A 23652-nucleotide genomic window follows, 5' to 3' on the forward strand; every position below is an offset into this window, starting at 1 on the left:
CTTTAAGGCTGAATAATATTCTATTGTGTATATGTACCACATTTTTTTTTATCCATTCATCTGTTGAAGGGCATCTAGGTTGGTTCCATAGTTTAGGTATTGTGAATTGAGCTGCTATAAACATTGATGTGTCTGTGTCACTGTAGTATCCTGACTTTAAATACGGTGGGTATAAACCCAGGAGTAGGATAGGTGGGTCAAATGGTGGTTCCATTCCAGGTTTTCTGAAGAATCTCCATACTGCTTTCCAGAGTGGTTGCACCAATCTGCAGTCCCACCAACAATGTATGAGTGTGCCTTTTTTTCCCCACATCCTGGACAATATTTATTATTGCTTATTTTCTTGATAATTAAGGCAAAAAAATTTGATATCTTTGATATATCTTTGATAACATGTGATTTAATAGTTAAATGGAATAGGGTGGGAACAGGAAGTGTGAAAAAAAGTGGAGCACTTATGTGAGAGATTTATGCCTAACTTGCTATGACCAACAGAGTTCCTCAGTTACATGGGCACAGGTTCCTTTAAGGCTCCTCAAGGATTCTGGGAAGTGAAAGGCTTTACCTCCTCCAGCTCTCTTTAGAGAGAATTTCAGTACTCATTGAACATGTTCTCTTCTCTGAGGAGCTGGAAGAGGATTCCCATTAGCCCATACAGTTAAGAAACTGGGGAATCTAGGGAAAGGCTTCTCATAGTAGATGCTCATTAGAATCACTTGAGAGCTTTTTAAAAATGTACCCAGTCCCCCAACCCTTGAGATCATGAACTGTTAGTCTGTGTGTTTTTCAAAGCCCTCTGGGTAATTCTAATATACAGCTAGTGGTTTGAGAACCATTGCTGTAGACTTCTTCATTTCTCATTTTCTTCATCAAGAGATCCTAGATGACACCTGTGTGGCCAGTGATTCATTACATGAGGCTCTTAATACCTTACTGCCCAATTAGAGTCCCAAATAACTGGAGCTTCAGAGGTGCCAGAGGAATCCACACTCACAGGTAAGAGTGGCTAAAGAGAAATCACAAGTCACTTAAAGAGACTCATTTGAAGGAGGGAGATGGAGCCAAACATTGAGTACAGGTAACTCCTCATGAAGCAAATTTAATGGGAAGAACAGAAGAAAGCTTTAGAAAATATGTGTCTTAAGGACAAATAATCAGAGAGAAAAAAAGAGATTAAAAAATAAACCTTTATCACAAACTAAATGGGGAAATTGAAAATAAAATACAGATGAAAAGTGGATAGATACTTTAGGAGATTAAATCAAGGCAGAATCTTGCAAAAAAATACCTTATCAAATTGAAAAGAGACATGTATCACAGTTTCAGTGTACTCAATATGTAAATGTGTATATACTGAATACATGAATCAGAAGAGAGGAAAATAGATGGTTAATGAATGATCCAAGAAATATTAGGAAAAAAATGCTCTTCTTTTAAAGACAGAGTTGAATTTTCAGATTAAAAGGGTCACCAAGATGCTAAAGCTATGATAAAAAAATCACTTAATTCTAAGGGCAGAAAAAACTGTTTGATTACAAAGGAAAGGAAATAAAATTAGTTATATATTTCATTTTAATTTTTAAGGCAAGAAAACAACAAACCAAATGTGAGAAGAGAAAAAAAAAAACAGTAAATTACTTTCAACTTTTGAAATTATATGGTGGTGCTTGTTACGAATAGTGGCAGAGAACTTGGCTGAATTGTGTTTGTTCTAGTATTTTGTGGAATGTAGAGCTTGTGAACAATAAAATTGTGTATTTAGATGGAGAAATTTTTAAGTGTGGTTGGTTCTCTTGACCCATACAGTAAAACACAAGAAGAGATAATGAATTTAAGATAGAATTAAGCAAAAAGGAATAATAAAATATTTGGAAAAGTTTCTTGTCCCCTCCTCTTTTTCAAATGCGAAAAAGCACATTTAGAAGAGAACACTTAGTTTGTGGTAGACTGACCATTGGATAATAAGATGAATGTGGTTATGAACAAACATGGACCTAATTAGATATCAACAGAAGTCAAGAGTAAAGATGAAATTATAAAGCAGAAAAAAAACTATCAGCTGTGACAAGAGAAAATGGGGAAAAAATAAAAATTTTTGACTGTTTTTTTAAAATTTTTTTAATGTCTGATAAAATTCCCAGACCCTCCAGGGCCAGAGTGTAGAGCTGTTTGCAGCATAGATACTATGACATAACCCTCTCGTAAGTTGAGAGACATCTGTATAGATACTCAGCTGCAAACATGCACTATTCTTTTTTTTCCAATTTTTTATTGGTGCATTATAATTGTACATATTGATGGGATTTGTTGTTGCATATTCATACATGCATACAACATAACAATATAATTTAGTCAGTATCAATCCCCAGTGCTTTCCTCACCTCCCACCCTTTGATCTCTTTCCTCTACTGATTTCCCTTTGATATTTAGGAGATCCACACCGACTCTCATTTTTCTTTTTTCTCTATAGTTTCCACATATGAGAGAAACATATGAGTTTCACTTATTTCCCTTAACATAATGGTCCTAACTTTCATCCATTTTCCTGCAAATGCTATAATTTCATTTTTATTTATGGCTGAATGACTCTATTGTTTGTACACATCATATTTTCTTTATCCATTCGTTCATTGATGGACACCTAGGCTAGTTTCGTAGTTTAGCTCTTGTGAATTTTGCTGCTATAAACATGGGTAAAACATACTCTATTCTTCAAGCAAGAGAAGAAGGGCCCAGAAGCAATTCAGAAAAGCACCAAGTCTGCCACTCCCACCACAGACCCAGAGTGCATGGACAGGTGGGATACAGTGCTGTCACCAGCTCAGTTAAAAAGGGTGAGACCCTTCATGGCAACATCAGCAGTTTTCCAGCATACATTTTGAAAATCTTCCAGCTTCTACCCATCACCAAGGCCTTGAATGCATTATTTACTTACAGTATTTTCATTTCACTATGAATTTATTAGGACATAACCCTCTTGTAAGTTGAGAGATGTTTGTAGAGCCAGCATCATTCTCAGGGTGGGACACTTGACCCATTCCCATCTCAGGTAGAGACAGGATGATGCCCATTCTCACTAGAGCACCACACAATTATAGAAGTATTTCCCAGTGATATTAAATAAGCACTTAAAATAAAATACAAACATTTAAAGGAACAGACCAGTTAAATTTAGAGGAGGGACATTCTGTCTACAGTACATAAATGCTGTGATCCTATCTGGTTGACCATTCTGGTATGTGGACTCTCCCTAACTCTGTATCCCACCATGATAATTCAGATCTGCAATGCCCTCAATTTCTCATGGGACTAATTTGCAGCATAGTTTTCTGAAAAGGTTAGTTAGCTTGTGGAGAGTGATTGTCCTTGGACTGCCCTTAATCCTATCACAACAGTGGGGTTCTTGTTCCCTCTGTTTCAAATGATTAACATTAGTATTTTCAGCTCCTGCTCAATCTTTTATATTTTTTATTATAATTGTATTAGTTTAATATCTAAATTTATGTAACTGGGACTTCATATATTTTCCAAATTTGTTTTTTAGATTCATTTTGTAAATTTTCTGATTCTTTTAATTTAAATTTGTTTTTTATGTCTTTCAGATGTGTCTATTTCAAAATTGAATCTGAACCCAGAAAGAGTGATTTTGAAAAGTTAAATTTAAGATCACAATTTGTTCCAACAAACATAAAAAATCAAGAAAGTAAGTCAAGGGCTGGAGCTGGGGCTCAAGTGGTAGAGTGCTCTTCTAGCACTTGTGAGGCACTGGGTTTAATCCTCAGCACCACATAAAAATAAAACAAAGATATTGTGTCCACCTAAAACTAAAAAATAAATATTAAAAAAAGAAAATAAGTCAAAGATAATGTTTTATAAAACATGTTTCTTTCTCCTTTGATTTGCTAATGGGTGCTTTAAATATTTACTATATATTATTGTATGTCTTCAAAGCTCTTGATAATTTAATGTCTCTGTTGAAAGAAGGGTATGAGCAATATAGAATTTAATGAAGAGATGCTAAATATCACAATGGACAATTTATACAATTCATAATTCATGAATATATTTTTTATGTCTATCTTTAGTATTTCTTTCTTCTACGAGGAGAGCAGACACCTGAATTTCCTTTCAGTGTAACCTTAGGAGTTTTCTTGTTATGGCTAAATAAAAATCAACTTTCTTAACTTAAAATAATCACTTTTGCCTAATAAGAGACAACTTGCTTAATAGAAACTTACTTTCAGGATTAGAAATTTGGGGAATCAGTGAACTACGAACCAGCAGTACAGACCCTCAGAGAATTTGAATATGTGCTGTTGCCTTTGGTTTACTTTCTTTGCCATTATCAAACAGCCATTCACTGACATCATTGTCCTCAGTTTCCTTGACTAAGGCCCCTTGACTCCACTTTGCCCACATTGCCTCATTTCTGTATTATATTTTATAATCTAAATATAAAAGATTTGTTGATACTCGCTGCCTTTATTTCCTGTTTTTTATTGTTGTTTTGTTGTTCATTTGTTTTGTTTTGTTTTGTTGTTTTGTTTGCTATTGGGGACTAAACCCAGGCCCTCATCCATACTAGGCAGGAGCTCTACCAGTGGACTTCATCTCCAGATTTGTTTGTTTTGCTTTTTGTTTTTTGGTATCTGGGATTGAATCCAGGGTGCTTAATCTCCGAGCCCTTTTTAAAAACTTTTAAAATTTTGAGACAGAGTTTTACTAAGTCACTTAGGGTCTAACTCTGAATTTACAATCCTCCTGCCTTTGATTCCCAAGTCGTTGGGATTACAGGCATGCACCATGGCATCCATGGCACCTTTTTGTTTTATATGTTTGAGACAGTGGTCTCGCTAAATTGCCCAAGCTGGCCTCTAACTTGCATCCTCCTGCCCCAGCCTTCTGAATAGCTGAGACGACAAGCTTGCACCACCGCACTGGGCTCCTTGCTCAATTCCTGTTTAAACTTCAACCTATTTCAATCCAGTTTCCTGCCTTCACCCTTCTGAAACTACACTGCTCAAGATTACCCATGATCTCTCCACGTTGCTAAATCCCAAAGATATCTCTTTGTTCCCATTTTCATCCACCTCTCCATACTGATATAGTTGGTTGATGGCTCCCTCTTCCTTCACTTTCATCTTGGAGCTTTTGGGACCCACGTCTGTTTTCTTGCTATCTCAAAATGTTTCCATTTTTTTAAATTTCCCTCTTATGTTATGTAGGTGCATTTAATCAGAGCTAGTCCTGAGCCTGCCTCTGTTTCTACATTTTCCTTCAGGTGATCATAACCAGTCTTAACATTTTAAAATAGCATAGAGATGCTATTAAATACTTCGTTAATATCATGCCTATATTGAACAACATAAATGATACCTCTAGATAAACCTTTTGTAGGCATCTTAAACTTAATGCCTAGAACAAGACACACAATTCCATATCCCAATCATTACTCTTAACCTTTTCTCCCCACCTCTTCCTCCAGCATCCTCAGGCCTGGAACAGAAGTCACCTGTGATTCCCCTTTCTCTCACGTCCCAAGTCCAGTCCTTTCCATTCTGACTTATCTTGAATTCATCTCTTTTCATTACTTCTGCTACCGCCATAGTAATCTAAGCCATAGTAATCCAAGTCACCGTGAATACAACCACAGGAGTTTGCCAACTGGTACTTCCTTCATTCTTGTCCTTTTTTCTAATCAGTTTCCTTCTTTCTTGTTAAACCATTATAAATTAAGAAATAACAGACCAAAAAGTACATATAATATCAAAATGTAAAATATAACAGCCATTGTAAAAATCCAACACCTACATAACAAGAAAACAGATCAGGAAATAGAATATTCCCAAGATCTTGACCTTTTCCAGATAATTTCTCCCTCCCTTTTTCCTAAAGGTTACCATTACCTTAACTTCTTAGGAAATCACTTCCTTCATTTTCTTTATATTCTTACTCTCTGTATATTTCTGATTTAAAAAAAAAAACTATATATAAGTGTTATCATACTATATGTTTTATTTATATTTTCTTTTTCTTAGCCTTGTATTCATAAGGTCATTTGTATTGTTGTAGTTTGCGTTCTGTTTTTTTTTTTTTTTTTTTTTTTTTTTTTTTTTTTTATGGTGCTGGAGATTGAACCCATGGGTGTTCTACCACTGATCTATATCCTCAGTCTTTTTATTTTTTATCCTGAGACAGGGTCATGCTACATTGTGGAGGCTGGCCTCAAACTTGAGATTCTCTTTCCTCAGCCTCCTGAGTGGCTGGGATTAGGTGACATTCATTTATTTTCATTGCTGTAGAATATTCTGTTGTGTGGATATTTCACAATTTATCCATCTACTGTTGAATTTGGGGTTCTCAATTTTCAGCCATTACAATGCTAAAATGAACATTCATATTTATGTATTCTACTGTTTCTCAAGAGCATATTACTGGGTATACTTATCTTTAACTATAAAAAACAAGAGCAAACTTTCCAAAGTGTTTGTACCAATTCATTCTCCTACCAGATTTTTGAGATTTTTTTTTGTTATTGTTCTGATTATTTACTGACACTTGAAATTGCCAATTTTTCAAATTTTACCTATCTGGTCATGTATAATAATAGCATGTCATTGTGGTTTAATTTGCATTTTATGATTACTGATAAGGTAGACACATTTTTCATAGACTATTGATCAATTAAATTTATACTTTTAGAAACCACCCAGGTTTTAAGCTCACTGTAAAATTCAATTTTTGGAAGATTAAAAGTCATATGTTTTCTTTTGTGTGTGGAAGCTAGAGAGAAAAAAGGAAAATAAAAGTGAGTGGTGAAAATCACAGGGAGACCAGTGGAGAAAAGGAACTCAGGGATAGGAGTGGGGAGGAAGAGGGGAAGTGTTGGGGAATGATATTGGTCAAATTATATTGGTATATTGTAGGTTGTGTACATGTAGGAATATGTAACAAAAAAATCCATCAGTATGTATAACTATAATGTGCCAATAAAGATGTGGGAAAAATAAAAATTAAAAACATGTTGCCTACTTACAAAAATTCAATTTTTGTCTATTATTTATTCCTTTATATATTCTGGTTACTAGTTTTTGTTGGTTTCATGTATTATGAATATCTTTTCTTTCTCTGTGGGTTTTCCTTTCACTCTTTATGTGATGTCTTTTCCCTTGTGTGTGTGTGTGTGTGTGTGTGTGTGTGTGTGTGTGTGAGAGAGAGAGAGAGAGAGAGAGAGAGAGAGAGAGAATGTGTGGTGCTAGGATTGAACCCAGGGCCTCTCATATGGCAGGCAAGCACTCTACCACTGTGCTATAACCACAGCCCCGTATTATGTCCTTTTTCTTAAATAGAAAATACAGGCATTTTATTTATTTTCATTTTTTATTATGATTTTTATATTTATATATGACAGTGGAATGCATTACAATTCTTATTACATATATAAAGCACAATTTTTCACGTCTCTGGTTGTACACACAATGTATATTCACACCCATTTGTGTCTTTATAAAAAATATGGAATACTTCACAAATTTGTGTGTTATTCTTGCGCAGGGATCATGCTGATCTTCTCTGTATTGTTCTAATTTTAGTGTATGTGCTGCCCAAGCAAGCACCCTATTGTGTCCTTTAGATTAATAGAAATTTATTCACACTAATAAGTTCAAATATACCGAATCTTTACCTATATGACTAATACTTTTTGTACTATAATTAGGAAGTCCTTCTGTCCTTTGTGATTGTAAAGAGATTGTCTTATTTTTATAGTTAAATGATTTGAAAATAAAATTTTAGTAGGTAGGGGTCTGATTGATTTTTTTCTGTGGATAGCCAGTTATCTCAGCCTGTTATTAAGAAGGCTGTTCTCTTCCTAACACTCGTGGATTTTGTACTGGGGTTGTTACTCTGTGTCATTAGATTCTCAGTCCATTTTTGAATCAGTACCACACAACATTAATGTTTGTCTCTTAAAATAAGCTTTGCCATCTGGCAGAGTAATGTTTCCCAGAGAACCATGACTATTTTAAAATTCCCATTATTATTTCTTTTTTGATCTATTAAGTAGTTACAAGTATATGTTTTAATTCAACTTATATGAACTTTTCTATTTATCTTTTTATTGTTGCTTTCTAGCACAATTGCACATGGTTAGAGGTTACACTCCATGAAATTTTATTCCTACAGAATTAGCACTAGCATGACCACCAAGTTCATTGTAAATGCACTGTAGATGCTGGGAAATAATGTATATTTTGCAACGGGTAGAGTGTTCTACCTATGTCTTTTAGATCAAATTTGTTTGCTCTGATTTTCAGTTCTTCTACATCATTGGTAAATTTTTCTGCTTACTTTTTCTGTCAATAACTGAAAATTTTCAGACTTGTTTTTCTTATAATGCTGTCAAATTTTGCCTTGTTTTTCAAAATTTAGAATTATTATATATTTCCAGTGAATTGAACCCTTTTTTCATTATATGACTGCTTTGTTAATCACTGTTACCACAGTTATCTCACCTTTCTTCTATCTAGTATTGGCATGGTATGCCTTTTTTAAAAAATCATTTTATTACCACTTTGTATAATATTGTGGTCTAAATTTATCTCTTGCAAACATCATGTTGTTAAATTGAAAAAATCTAATCTTAGTTTCTTTGGAATGGAACATTATCCTTAATGTGAATACTGATATCTTTAGATTTAAATCTTCCATCTTATTTCTATACACCCTGTTTATTCTCTGCTTCTTTTTCTATTTTCTTATGTTGTCTTTAGGATTGATTTTAAAATTTCACTTTTCCCTTTTATTAGTTTGAAAGTTATATATCTGTTTCTCTATTCTTTAAATGATCACACTAGAAATTACAGTATGCACTTTTTCAGAATCTAATATTACCTCCTCTGGACAGAACCCTTAAATTATTTTACTGCTCTCTGTCTACTATTACTATCATCCATTTTAATATTGTATTTATTAAAAACAAAGACATGATAATAGTATTTTGAAGTGCAACGTTGGAAAACCCTTGTCAACATTAATAATTTCACAAGGATGAGAAGGTAATTTTCATGTAGTTCTTTTTTTGGTTGGTTTCCATTAAATTTTTTTTAAATGAACCTTATTTTTTAGAGCAGGTTTGGGTTCACAGTGAAATTGAGTAGGAAGCACAGAGTTCCTATATACTTCCTGCCTCTCTCCAACTTACCCTCCCCTATTAACAATATGGTTCAGTAGAGGATTAAATTTGCTCTCACTTGTGTGTAGTGTGGCACAGCACTATCCCCCTCATCTTCATTAAACTTTAGGGTTCACTGTTGGTATTAAACATTCTATGGGTTTGGACAAACATATAATGACATTATTCACCATTCATCATGCTGAGAAATTCACTGCCCTAAACTCCTTGGCATTCTGCCTATCCATCCCTCCCCACCCTCACCCCAAATCCCTCTAATCACTTATCTTGACAGGTTCCCCTTTTTCTAGTATATCACATGGTTGGAATTATACAGTGTGCAACCTTTTAAGATAAACTTTTTTTAATCAGTAAAATGCATTTAAGTTTTCTTCGTATGTTTTCATAGTTTGGTTTTGTATTCCATTGTCTGAATGCAAATTATTTTATTCCTTTCCTAACTTTTCTGCTCTTACTGTTGTATATTTTAATATTCTATATTTTAAGCCCATAAGACATTGTCATTATTATTATTTCAGTCTTTGTTCACTTAAATTTTTACTTTTCTGTCTACATCTGGCATTCTTTTTTGTCTTAAATTCCTCCTTTGGAATTTTACCATCATCTCGTGGTAAGCACTCTCAATTTTTGTTTTTCCAACAAGTCTTTATCTCACTTTCATTCTGGAAGAATATTTTCTTGAGTGCAGACTTCTACGTTGAAAGTTGTTTTCTTTTCCGCACGTTGCAAATTTCCTAGTACCTTCTGACTTCCATTTCTGTCATTGGTAAGTCAGCCTACTTGCCATTTCTCTTTTGACTGCTTGTAAGGTTTTATCTTTTCTTCCTTTTATGTGTTTTGACAATGATATGTCCAAGGATCGATTTGTCTCTATTTATATTGCCTAAGGGTCACTGAACTTTGTAAATATGTGTGATGTTTTCATTCACCAGTTCTGGAAAATCCTCATCCATATTTCTCCAAAAATCATGTTCAATGCTTTATTCTTATCCTCTCCTTCTAAAATAGTGATAAGATATATATTAGATTTTTATCCTCTTCTGTCTGCATTTTCCCTCTTTTTTATCTTTCTTTAATGAGTTCCTAATTCTTTCTTCAGACCTATATTCTATGTTTCCATTTTTATCTGTTACTGAACCAGATCTATTATTTAAGGTGAAAAGGTATATAAAATTTTAAAATATGTTAGAAGAAAAAATAGGAATGTATCTTTTTCACATCTGCTATGTTACTTTTATGGTTTTTAAATTTATTTTTATGTCTATTTCAGGGTTGTCTCTTACTTTGTTAAACATAGTAGACATTCTGATCTCTTGCTCCCTGCCTGGAAACTGCAATCATCAATGGTCTGTTTCATCATTCCCTATTATTTCTGATGGTTCACTCTTAAAATATTATATTTTCCTGTTTGCATTATTATCTTTGAATGTGTGTTGATCACTATTTAGAAAATTATATACAGGAAAAATTAAGAATTAGGATGATGATATCTTATTGCAGAGAAGATTTTTTTACTATTTTTGCAAGGTATCTAGAGGCAATACTTATGAATACTTATCATAATACACATGCAAGGTTTTAATTTCCCTGAAACACACAGATGGCAGAAGTACTAGCTTCAACTCTATCAGCAAGCTTGTCTGTTCTGAATTAAAGTTGTAACCCTCTGGGATCCCAGGTAAAACAAATGCATGTGACGTTTTGGGGAGAGGTGACAAACAGAAGAATAAATCAAATATTCCATTTCAGGGCTTTGGTCGGGTTTTGATCTCAATTCATGTGCCTTTCAAGACCTGAGTTTCTTATCACAAATACCTTCAGTGCAGAAAGGGCTTTCCCTGCTGGGCTTATATATCTGAATTCTTACTTTCTTCTAGATTTAGAACCAGACGTTCCCTTATACCTTTTAGCTCTTTCATGCTCTTTAGATTTTTTAAAAAATATCTCATCCAAATTTTTCAGTTGCCTTCAACAAGGGTGCTAGTACTAATTGGCTGACCCTCTGTAATGGTAATAGAAATTTCTAATATATTTTCTTTTCTAAAACCAGAGTGATCTTTTTAAAGTCTGTTGATGATCGCCTGTTAAAGCCTTTTCCATGGCTTCTCACTGCCTTTTGGATGGAGTCTGTACTCTTTATAAAATAAAGAGTCTTGTGACCTTACCGAGTCTTGTGACCTTCACCTATGCATTCAATTTCTCCCCCTGCCTCCCTGCCTTTTACCCCACTACACATTCCGGCCTCCTTTCCATATAACTGCCAGGTTGTCACAAAGAAGTGACTTTCCTGCTCCTCTCTGCCCAGACATATTCACTCTTTTTTATCATGTATAATATATATATATATATATATATATATATATATATATATATATATATATATATATATATAATTTTTTATTGGTGCCTTAGAGTTGTACGTAATGGTGGGATTTGTTGTTACATACTCATACATGCCCACAATGTAGCAATATAATTTGATCAATATAATTCCCCAGTATTTCCCCTCTTCCCTCCCCCTGGTCCCTTTCCTTTCCTTTATTGATCTTTCTTTGATTTTCATGTGTACTCTTGCTCTGTAGCTCCACAGCTACTCCTCATTTGCTAACATCAGTAGATAGCATCTTCTAGGAGAAACTCTCTCGTCTATCCCTCTATCATTCTTGTTCACCAAAATGTGTTTATTGTTGTCACAGCATGTCTTTCAATTTATAATTATTTCATCCTTTGGTTTTTTGCATATTTATTTTCTGTTACCCACTAAAATTGTGTGCATCACTGGGTAAGAACACAATTCCAAGATCCAGCACCAGCACCTGGCATAGGGCAGCTGATCAATAAATAGCTCTTAATTTAATGGATATCAGACTCCATAATGTTATATCTATCATCTCATTGAATCCTCGGACCATCATTGAACAGCTGAGGAAGGTAACACTCAGAGAGGTTAAGTAACTTTTCTAAGGTGGTAGAACTCACAAAATTGGTGTGACTTGGATGTAGTGTGGTTAAATTCAAAGTCTGTATGCTTCACTTTTACACTATGCTTGCTTTTAGAAAATCCAGGACTGGTGATAAAGCTTATGAGGTGGCACGCTTATCCAACATGTGTGAGGTCTTAGGTACAATGCCCAGTACTGTGACAAAAATAACAAGAAACTAGATTAATAAAACTCATAATTGGGAGCAGAAAAGTGTAGGTTGAGGGGGAATACTTTTCTTTTCAAAAGAATTAACCAAAGGATTCTTTTGAATAGCACATATAATTCTATTTTATTTAAAAATTCACTTTTTTCAAGAAGATAAGCATGAAAATGTCATTTGTGTTTGGATTTATTTAGAACCAGTACAAGAAAATCTAAAACCAAGATCTGTTAAATTCCTTCATTATCTTAAGAATAAAACGGATGTAGGTATAATTTGTATACTTACTGCTAAGTAATAGAAATTTGAACTAGCCCTAATAATCATATATATGCTTCTTTAGATTCTGGAATCAAATGAATTTTAGAATTCAAAAGCATAAGGATATAAATTAATTTTATCTCTGATATTATATAAAACTTTATGATTTTATCTCTGATATTATATAAAACTTTATGTGTGGGAACAACAGAAAAGAAAATACTTAATTTCTTGAAACATCTACATGCATACATTTTATTTAAATTTGTAATATTAAAATTTTATATCTGTTTGCTAATCTTTTAATGTGTAGCCAAGATCATGTTTTTGAGCATGCTCAACTTAAATAAAATTATATAATTATAATAACCACTACCATAAATTGGTTTAGAATCAACACTATTGACTCTTTTTTTTGTTAGTTTGAGGTTTTGTTTGTTTGTGTTTGGCACTGGGGATTGAACCCAGCTATACCACTCAGCTACATTCCCAGTTTTTCTATTTATTTTTTCAGTTTTTTTATTTTGAGACATGGACACGCTAAGTTTCTTATGGCCTCTCTTTGTTCCTGATGCTGGCCTCAGAATTGTTATACTGCTGCTTCAGCCTCCCAAGTAACTAGAATATTAATTCTTGATAATCATTGAGTGAGGGTTTCATGGCCACACTGAAAAGTAACTAGCTAGCCTTGGGTGTTGAGATGCCCTGGGGCATTATTCACCAGGTTGTATCTAGGGGACTAGAGAAAGAAATTAATCCAGAGAATCAATAAGGGAAAAATTACTTAAAAAAGTGTTTTAGGTATTTATTTATTTATTATTAACTCTGATGATTGCTGATATGGAGAAAGAAATATGAAGATAGACATACCCAGTAACCATAATTAATAACCATTATATTTTGTCACATACTCCTATATTTATAATTTAAAAAAAAAAAAACTAGCAGTGTCCACCATCCAAATGATCAGTTTTATCCTCATCTACTTAGGTTATTTAGGTTCATGATTAATTAAAATTTATATGATCAAAATTTATATGATCACATCACAAATCAGTGTGCTCATTGTAATAAATTTGCTAGCATCTTATACAGAACATGTAACATATTCATTAAGAAATAAAAAGTCCATAAAATGTTAAAAATTAAATTGTACAGAAAGGCTAAGAAGACCACACAGCTTCTCCATCCTTGCTTCTCTCTCATTTCCTCTGTCAGAGGCAGACATGTTTAATCTTTATGGGCTTTATTTCTTATGATTAGTTCCACATTTATAAAAAATAAGTTTCTACTGCTTTTTTAAATTATCACCTTTAAACATAGCTACTGAATAATCAATACAAAGATTATGAATTAACTTATTTACACTACTTCCTATTTCACCACTTGTGTCCCTTCTGCATATTTGATAGTTACTTTTTTTGCTGGCTCTATTGTTAACTTTTCTAACTTAAAATATATATCTGTTTTTTTTTTCTTTTTTATCATCTATAATCACTAGCTCCTGATTCCCCCCATATAAGATAAAGATTGTAGCAGTCCTATCCTTCCCTCCCACTCTCCTCCACACCCCATTCCTCAGATCAAGAATATTAAGTAATATTTTTGCTTTTTTTAGGTCAAGGATTACATTTCACTTTGCAATAAGTAGGTTAATTCTAAAAGTCAAAATGCTGTTAACAGCATGTCTATTGTTATGACCTTTTAAATAATCATTCATCTTAGAACCAAGTAACGCTGTGTTAGGATAACCTTTCCTTTCAGTGGGTACAAGACAAAACAAGAGACTCTCTTAGTCTCCATTCGTTACTCAGTGGAGTGTTTTAGTTTCCCTCTTATTTGGACCACACATGTGTTGTTCACCTTTGTGTTTTCTATTGCTGAAATTTCTGCTCACTTCTCTTTTTCTTGTGGAGAATGGTGATATCAATGGAAAATACCAATGGTACTTAGGTGTGTGCCAATTATATTAAAATAAAACTCACACCCTCAACAACCAAATCAAGTACTATTATTCCTGCTTATAAATGAGCAGAGGTGTACAAACACATCCCTGAGCTCAAATATCGAACAGAATCAGGAGAACCCAGCAGTTCAATTCCTGCTCTTGACCACTAAGACATTCGGCCTCCAGAAAAGAAGCCTGCCACTTTCTTATCGATTGTGAATACCATCAAGTGTCTTACTCATCCTCTCCACTGAGTGGCACCCACTCAAGTCTTCTTGGAGGAACTGTTCTTGGTGACTGGTGACTTCTCATTCTAAACCTGACCCATTTCTCTTAAGCCTCCTCTGTCACTGTCACCAGGCTCATTCCACTCCTGGTTTATTTCCCAGATTCTAGCATCCTATGTCTTTTTATTTCATGTTGGGCTTTGTTTTTATTTTTCTAGAATACATTGTCAAAAATCTTCCCTGGAAGTGGCACATGAATAGCTGAGCATCTTTTTTTTTTTTTCACACATACTTGATTCGTAATTTGGCTGAGTAGAATTAGAGATTCAAAATCATTTTTTTTGCAACATTTCAAAGACAACGTTCCACTGAGCTGAGTAATTTAATGTTGTTATAAGAAGTTCTCAATCTTTGTATCAATTTTAAAAAAACAAACTGTAGGACCTTTTTGTTAATAACATTGCTCTGAAATGTCTTCAGGATGTGCCTAGGTATGGAAATTTTATTTCAATTTATTCTGTTAAATGCTTAGTAGACTCTGCTTTAAAGCCAAATGTCTTTACTTAATGCCCCCCCCCGCTATTTCTTTCTATTATTGCAGTTTCCTCCCCTCTATTTTCTCTGTTCTCTGATGATCTGACATTAGTCTTCTTGCATTGATACTGTATTGTTTTATTGTTTTTTTTTGTTTTTTTCCATGAAGTAGTAGTGGGAATTAAATTCAGAGGTGCTTTGCCACTGAGACATATCTCCATTCCTTTTTATTTTTTATTTTGAGATACGATCAAACAAAATTGCCCGAGGCTGTTCTCTCACTTGCAATCCTCCTACCTCAGCCTCCTGGGTCACTGGGATTACAGGTGTGCATCACAACTCCCAGTTTTATTTTTTATGTTTTTGAAAATTTGTCCATTAATATGGGAATTTTCCTCAGCTTTTCCTTCAAATCTTCTTACTGAATTTTTGTTCAGCAATCATATTTTAAATTTCCAATATTTCTTTCATATTCTTGGTAATTGTTTTGCCCCTGGAGAATCTTGTCAACATTTGTTCTCAAAAAATTTTTAAAGATATTGAAGTTCATTTTCTTAAATTCTTACCTGTTTTTTTAATGATTTTAAAATTTGTTTTAATTAGTTACACATGACAGTACAATGACCGTGACATATCATACATTTGAATCAGATGGGATATAATATCTTATTTTTCTGAGTATACAGGTTGAAGAATCACATTGGTCACACATTCACATATATACACACAGTAATAATAATGTCTGTTTTATTCTACTATCCTTCTTACCTCCCCAATCCCTCCCCTCCCCTCCCATCATTTCTCTCTACCTAATCTAGGATAACACTATTCTTTTTTTTTTTCTCCTCACATCTTCATACATGTATTTTGTATAACAGTGAGGGTCTCCTTCTGTTTTATTTTTAACTACATATTTCCTCCAGTTTCAGGGGTTTTCATTCATCATATATATCTTTGAAGTTTCTGATTTTTGTCAGACTTGTTTGTTATGTCTGAATGTATCCCCTCAAAATTCACATGTTGAAACTTTGAATGAGATGGTATTAAGAACAGGATTTTTACAGTCATCATAAATGGGATTAGGGAATTTATTTAAAGAGGTGTGAGGGAGCTGTTTGTTCTCCCCGTCCCATGAGGACATAGCAAGGAAGCAAAAATTTGTGGATGGATCAGAAAGCAGGTCTGTATCAGACACCAGATCTCCTAGCAACTTGATCTTAGACTTGCCAGCCTCTGATATTGAGAATCAAAATTTCTATTATTTAGAAATTACCCCATTTAAGTCATTTTATTATATCAGCCCAGACTGAGACACTGTTGATTTGTTCATAAGCAGCTGGGCGTGGTGGTGCATGCCTATAATCCCAGCAGCTCAGGAGGCTGAGGTGGGAGGATCTCAAGTTCAAAGCCACCCTCAGAAACTTAGTGAGGCCCTAAGCAACTCAGCATGACCCTGTCTCTAAAAAAATATAAAAAGGGGGCTGGGGATGGGATTCAGTGATTAAGCACTCCTGGGTTCAATCCCTGATACTAAAAAAAAAAGATGCAAATAGGTTTAAGTTTTCTAGGAAGCTGCCATCAATTTTATATGTAATCCTCTCCCCAGGGTTGAAAAGTTAACTCTTCCTAGTATATGAGAGTTCTCAATGGCCTTTCTTTACTTTAGGCTAAGATGGTAGAGAACGGGTGGTTTGTCTGGTAGCCCTCCTTTCAGAAGCCAACATGAAGAGCTGGCTGTTGGGGTCTAAAATCTACACTAGCAGGAAGTTTAAAGAAGGGTGTTCTTTATTTTAGCCTGGGATTAATTAAATGTAATTTCCTGTAACTTTGCATGTAGGATAGGGCAACTGAAAAATGGTGGAAGGAGCAAATGGCTCAGAAATTTATAGACAGCATTTTAGTTAATTTGTCTCTTTATAACTTTTTTTCTCATTCTCACCCTTAATATCTGCCACCTCTAAGCCTGGAGTTGCTCCAGATCTCATCAGGAAAACAGCATACCTTTTTTTTTATTGACTCTACTGCTATGCTTACTTGAAGTTTCAATTATCTGTCTGTGAGAAATCTCTCATATACTGATATCTGCCTGATCCACCCCTAAGTCCCTCTGTCCCCTCCCTTTCCAAAATGCATACCTCCCTGCTTTCCTTTTATTATAGACTGTTCTTTTTTATTGCTTTGCCATAATTGTAAAGAGGTCTCAGTAGGGTGTGGCTGTAAACAGCATGGTCCAATGTAGTATTAACTCAGAAGCACTCACCCCTTTAAAGTTTACACTTTCACCCGTTCCCCTAATCCACATGCATGCTGATTCCCTAAGGCCTTGGTTCCTCAATGGTTTCTTCTTTAATTTTTATTGAAATATATGTTGGGTCTGGTAATTTTCTAATTTTTAATTGGCATATATAACTACAAGTTTATTGATTACAGTGTGTGATTTTGATGCACATATAGAAGGTGTAATATTAAATCAGGGTATAGCATATCCTATGCCTCAAACATTTATTGTTTCTTTGTGTTGAAAACATTCAAAATCCTCTCTTCTAGGTATTTTGAAATGTCTTATAAATTATTATTAGCTATAGTCACCCAACTGTGCTATAGAACATTAGAACTTAATCTTCCTATCTAACTGTATTTGGGTTTGGGTACTGAGAATTGAACCCAGGGCTTTGGGCATGCAAGCAAGTGCTATACTACTGAGCATTAACTGAATTTCTTTTATTACCTGTTTAACCAGCCTTTCTCTGTCTTCCCTTCCCTTCCCCTTCTCAGCCTCTCGTGGACAATATTATACTCTCTACTTTTGTGAGACCCACTTTTTTAATTTCCACATACAAGTGATAACATGTAGTGTTTGTCTTCTGTGTCTGGCTTATTTTACTTAACATTGATATCCTTCAGTTCCATCTATGTTGCCACAAAGGAAGGGTTTTCATTCTTTTCTATGGCTGAATAATATTCCATTGTATATATAGACCACATTTTCTTTATGCATTCACCGATCAGTGAATTCCATATCTTGCCTATTCTGAGTAGTCCTATGATAAACATGAGAGTGCAGAAATCTCTTCAGCTTCCTGATTTAAAAATATATATATATATATATAACCAATAGTGGGATTGTTGAATCATGTGGTAGTTCTATTAGTTTTTTGAGGAAACCATGCTGTTTTACATATGGCTATAGTAATTTGCATTCCAACTGAGAGTATCCAAGAGTTCCCCTTTCTCTGCATCCTTATCAGAATTTTCTTGTTTTTTTAATGATAACCAATGATATCTCAAGGTGGTTTCAATTTGCATTTCCCTGACTTGTGGAGAACCTTTTACATGTCCATTTGCTATTGAGTTATTTGAGTTCCTTATGTATTCTGAATATTAATTCTTTTTCAGATGACAAGTTTGCAAATATTATCTCTCATCTTATAATCTGTCTCCTCATTCTGCTGATTGCTTTCTTTGCTATACATAAGCATTTTAGTTTATATGGTACCATTTGTCTATTTTTAATTTTTGCTGCCTGTGCTTTTCAGGTCTTATCCAAAAAATCTTTGCCCCTATCAATAGCCTAACATGTTTTTCCTGCATTTTCTTTTAGTAGTTTCACGTCTTACATCTAGGTCTTTTATCCATTTTGAGTTGATAGTTGTATATGGTGAAAAGTTGGGGTTTAGTTTCATTCTTCTGCACATGGATATTCTGTTTCCCCAGCACCATTTATTGGAGTCTTTTTTCCAACATATGCTCTTGGCACCTTTGTTGGACTCACTTGACTATCAATTTTTGGTTTTATTTCTGGGTTCTTGGTTGGTGTGTCTGTTTTTTCACCAGTACAATGCCAATAGGATTTGATGACAATAACTTTGTAATATGTTTTGAAGTCAGGTGTTGTGATACCTCCAGCTTTGTTCTTTTTGCTCAGGGTTGCCTTGGTTATTTGGGATCTTTTGTTACTCCATAAAAGTTTTCCATTGTTTTTTTTCTTTCTGTGAAGAATGCCATCAGAATTGGGATAGGGATAGCATCGAGTTTGTAGATTGCTTTCACTAGAATGGACATTTTAACAATATTAGGTCTTCCACTTCATAAACATGGGATGTCTTTCTATTTGTGTGTATGGATGTTTTTCAATTTCTTTATCCTCTTGGTTAAATTTATTCCAAGGTATTTCATTTTAAGTTTTTTTTTTTTTTTTTTTTTTGTAGTGACTGTAAATGGAATTGCTTTCTTGATTTCTTTTTCAGCTGGTTCATTAATGATTTATATAGAAACATTACTAGTTTTTATAAATTGAATTTTTATCCTACCCCTTTACTGAATTTATTGGTTCTAACAATTTTTTGGTAACATCTTTAGGTTTTTCTGTACATAAGTACATGCCATCTGCATATGGGAACAATTTGACTTACTTCTTTATTTCTTTATTGCCTGATAGCTCTCATGAGGATTCCAGCACTATATTGAGCGAGAGTGATGAAAGTGGGTATCCTAGATTTATTCCAGATTTCAGGAGAAAAACTTCCAAGTTTTCCCTATTGAGTATGATGTTAGCTGTGGGTTTGTCATTTATATGGACTTTATTGCGTTGGGGTACATTTTTCCCTATATCTAATTTGTTGAATGTCTTTTTAATTTTTAATTTGTTCTAATTAGTTATACATGACAGTAGAAATGCATTTTGACACATTGTACACAAGTGGATCATAACTTCTCATTCCTCTGACTGTACATTCTGTTGAACTCGATCATAAAAAGATGTTGGGGGTGGAGCTGAGTTTGTGGCTCAGCGGTAAAATGCTCATTTAGCATGTGCAAGGCCCTGGGTTTGATCCTCAGCACCACATAAAAAAATAAATAAAGTATTGTGTCCAACTACTTCTAAAACATAAATATTAAATAAATAAATAAATGTTGCATTTTACCAAAAGCTTCTTCTTCATCTACTGAAATGATCATTTGATTTTTGCCCTTCATTCTATCAATGAGATGAATCATGTTTATTGATTTGACTATGTTGAACTGTCTTTGCATGCCTGAGATAAATTCCATTTGTTTATGGTATACAGTCTTTTTAAAAATGCTATTAAATCCAGTTTGCTAGTATTTTGTTGAGGACTTTTACATGCATGTTTATGAGAGCTAATGACCTGTAGTTTCCTTTTGTTGTTATGTCTTTGTCTTGTTTTGGTGTCAAGATAATGCCACACTCATAGAATGAATTTGGAGGAGTTCCCTCTCCAAACATTTAAATGTTTGGTAGAATTCAGCAGTGAAGCCATCAGGTACTGGACTTTTTTTTGGATGAAGACTTTTTATTACTACTTACAATCCTGTTACTCATTATTTGTCTGCTTAGATTTTCCATTTCTTCTCTCGGCCTTGGTACATTTTATGTGACCAGGAATTTATCCACTTCTTTAAGGCTTTCCATTTGCTTATATACATTGCTCATAGTAGGTCCTTATGATCCTCTGTATTTCTGTAAGTAATATAATTGTAAAGTTTCTTTTTTCATCCCTGATTGTATTTATTTGAGTATTTTGCCCTTAGCCTATCTTGAGTTTTGTGAATTTCAAAAGAATAAACTTATAATTTTGTTGATTTTTAGTATATTCTTTCCTTTGACTAATTTTTTGGGGGGTATAATGTGTTTTTACAACTGAGCTAGCACCCAGACTCTCTACTTTTTTGATGTAAACCTTTTTTTTCTTTAAACTTCCTTCTTAGTACTGCTCTGATATATTCCATAAGTTCTAATATGTTGTGTTTTTATTTTCATTTGTTTCAAGAAGAATTTTTTTTAATTTACATTTTAAATTTCTTCATTGATCGTTGGGTCATTCAGTAGCATGTTATTTAATTTCTGTACATTTGTAGTTTCCAAAGTTTCTTTTGCTGTTGATTCCTGGTTTTATTTTATTGTGGTCAGAGAAGATAGGTGAGATAATTTGGATTTTCCTAAATTTATTGAGACTTATTTTGTGGTCTAACATATGATCTATCCTGGAGAATGTTTCATATGGTGATGAGAAGAATGTATTCTGCAGCTATTGAATGGATATTCTGTAGATATCTGTCAAGTCATTTGTTCTACTGTATATTTTATCCCTGATCATTCTTTGTGATTTTCTACATCTGTCTGTTTTTGAAAGTGGAGTGTTGAAGTCCCAAACTGTTACTGTATTTACTGTATTGGAGTCCATGTTTCCCTTTAGATCTGATAGTATTTGCTTCATGTATTTGGATGTCCTGGTATTGAATGCATATGTAATTGTTATATCTCTTCATAAATTACTCTGTTTATCACTATGTAATTTTTTTTTGTCTCTCTTTATGGTTTTTGACTTAAATTTTTTTTTCTGATATAAAAGTATAGCTACTCCTGATCACTGTGGGTTTCCATTTGTATAGAACATCATTGTCCATCCATTCATTTTAGTCTATATGTGTCTTTTTACCAGTGAAGTAAATTTCTTTTCTTGTTTTTTTAAGGAGAGAGAGGAGAGAGAGAGAGAGAGAGAGAGAGAGAGAGAGAGAGAGAGAGAACTTTTTAATATTTATTTTTTAGTTTTTGGTGGACACAACTTCTTTGTTTGTATGTGGTGCTGAGGATCAAACCCAGGCCCCATGCATGCCAGGCGAGCGCGTTACCGCTTGAGCCACATCCCCAGCCCGGTGAAGTGAATTTCTTCTAGACAGCATATAGTTGAATCAGTATATATCTTTTGATGGGAAATTTAATGCATTTAATTCATGGTGGTTATTGATAAGTAAGAACGCACTCCCAACATTACATTAATTGTTATTGGATTATATTGTGTCTCCTTTGCTCCTTATTTTCTCTTATCATTGTGGTTTGGTGGCTTTCTGTGGTAACAAGGTATTACTACCTCTATTTTTTTAAAAAAAAAATATTTTTAGTTTTAGATGGACACAATAACTTTATTTTATTCATTTTTAAGTGGTGCTGAGGATTGAACTCAATGCCTTACACACACTTGCCCACTACTTCTATTTTTTATTTGTGTATTTTCTGTACCCCTCTGCGTTTTATACCATTGTCTGTTTTTAGTGATGGTAGTTTATCATTTGGGAACTTTCAGATGTAGGACTCCCTTAGCATTTGTTATAAGGTGGGTCTAATGGTAAAGAAATTCCCTTGGTTTTTGGAAGGTCTGGTTGTTCTTTTAAACTACTTTGTAGAGATAATTATTTGAAATTTCTTTGCATTTCTTTTAAGAATTATTGGTATGCTCAAATTTTCTACTTCTAAAGACAATTTTGGTAATTTTTTTATAATACAGTTGTTTAATTTGTCTTTCAAGACATATATTCTATCCATCTCATAATCCTCCTTCTTACCTACTCAAACTTACCTTTACACCCAATCAATAATAAATACCTTCTGCTCTGAATATGCTGTTTTCCTAACCATCCAGGCTTATGTTGTTGACCTCTCCTGAAATGCCATCATTTTCAAATCTTAGCATTATATTCTCCCTTTTCAATAAATCTTTTCTGTCTGTTCCAGCCTTTATTGATATCCCTCTCTTTTTAACTGTTTATCAGCTACAGATTTTATTCATTGGTTTAGTTCTTGATGATATTACTCCATTACATCATTTACTATTAATTTGTGTATAATAATCATATTTATCTAATAAAAACGTGACCTCTTTGTGGCCTCAACTTCTGTCATATACCTTATTTTTATTTCATATTAATCAGAACTAAACACTTTCTATTCCTAGTATGAAAAAAATGTAGTTCCCAAATAATTGATTAGTTTATCTGTGAGAATCACAAATTATGCACTTTGTATTATATATGCATATGTCTATCTTGGATACCCGTTGTTTTATTTTTGTTTTTGGTACTGCAGACTTAACCCCAGGGTCCCTCTACCACGCAGCTATACCCCTTAGCCCTTTCTTATTTTTAATTTTGAGAGAGGGTCTCACTAAGTTACCGATAGCCTTACTAAGTTGCTGAGGCTGACCTCAAACTTGCAATTCTCATGCCTCAGCCTCACAAATTTTTGGAATAATAGGCATGCACCACTATGCCTGACAAGGTATCTGTAATTTAATATATATAAATGATCTAATCTTTGAAACTAATTCAGGAAAAGCTGGATCATTTTTTTTTCTAGTTGTTTTTCGCTATTCAGAACTCTTCTGATGTACCTATTCTCTGTGGTGAGAGTACATTTCTATTAAAGCAGACAAGTTTTTTTTCTTTAGTATTTGAACTTTAGATGTTTGCTTACATTTGTAGAAATAAATTTGTGTTAATACAAAGGCTAAGTTTTAAGACAAAGGAAATAAAAGTTACTAAAAAAA

The 23652-nt window shown here is 33.8% G+C and overlaps 1 non-coding gene across 1 annotated transcript; it reads right to left on the reverse strand.

The window, feature by feature from the left end:
- Positions 1 to 7509: 7509 nt before the first annotated feature.
- On the reverse strand, positions 7510 to 7616 carry LOC143389415 (U6 spliceosomal RNA). The gene has a single exon (XR_013090133.1). It is a non-coding gene; the product is annotated as a U6 spliceosomal RNA (small nuclear RNA).
- Between the last annotated feature and the right edge of the window lie 16036 nt (positions 7617 to 23652).

This window comes from Callospermophilus lateralis, unplaced genomic scaffold (genome assembly GCF_048772815.1).
Source record: "Callospermophilus lateralis isolate mCalLat2 unplaced genomic scaffold, mCalLat2.hap1 Scaffold_73, whole genome shotgun sequence".
NCBI classification, from domain to species: Eukaryota; Metazoa; Chordata; class Mammalia; order Rodentia; family Sciuridae; genus Callospermophilus; species Callospermophilus lateralis.